This window comes from Lolium rigidum, chromosome 3 (genome assembly GCF_022539505.1).
Source record: "Lolium rigidum isolate FL_2022 chromosome 3, APGP_CSIRO_Lrig_0.1, whole genome shotgun sequence".
NCBI classification, from domain to species: Eukaryota; Viridiplantae; Streptophyta; class Magnoliopsida; order Poales; family Poaceae; genus Lolium; species Lolium rigidum.
This window is the reverse complement of record NC_061510.1, coordinates 376,765,461-376,766,016: the sequence shown is the minus strand read 5'-3', so window position 1 is coordinate 376,766,016 and position 556 is coordinate 376,765,461.

Sequence of the window (556 nt, the reverse complement as noted above, 5' to 3'; positions counted from 1 at the left end):
GTTTAAGGCTGTGGTTAGATTTATTCTTAATTACTTTCTTGTAGTTGCGGATGCTTGCAAGGGGTATAATCACAAGTATGTATTAGTCCTAGGAAGGGCGGTACATTAGCATAGGTTCACCCACACAACACTTATCATAACAATGAAGATTATTTTGCCGTATGTAGCGAAAGCACTAGACTAAAATCCCGTGTGTCCTCGAGAACGTTTGGTCATTATAAGTAAACAAACCGGCTTGTCCTTTGTGCTAAAAAGGATTGGGCCACTCGCTGCAATTATTACTCTCGCACTTTACTTACTCGTACTTTATTCAACTGTTACATCAAAACCCCCTGAATACTTGTCTGTGAGCATTTACAGTGAATCCTTCATCGAAACTGCTTGTCAACACCTTCTGCTCCTCGTTGGGATCGACATTCTTACTTATCGAAAATACTACGATACACCCCCTATACTTGTGGGTCATCAGCTGCATAGGAACTCGATGTAGATAATCGATCCGTAAAGACCGTGGCCTACGATATTATTGTGTTTCTAGGATGCATCGCCCATGTTA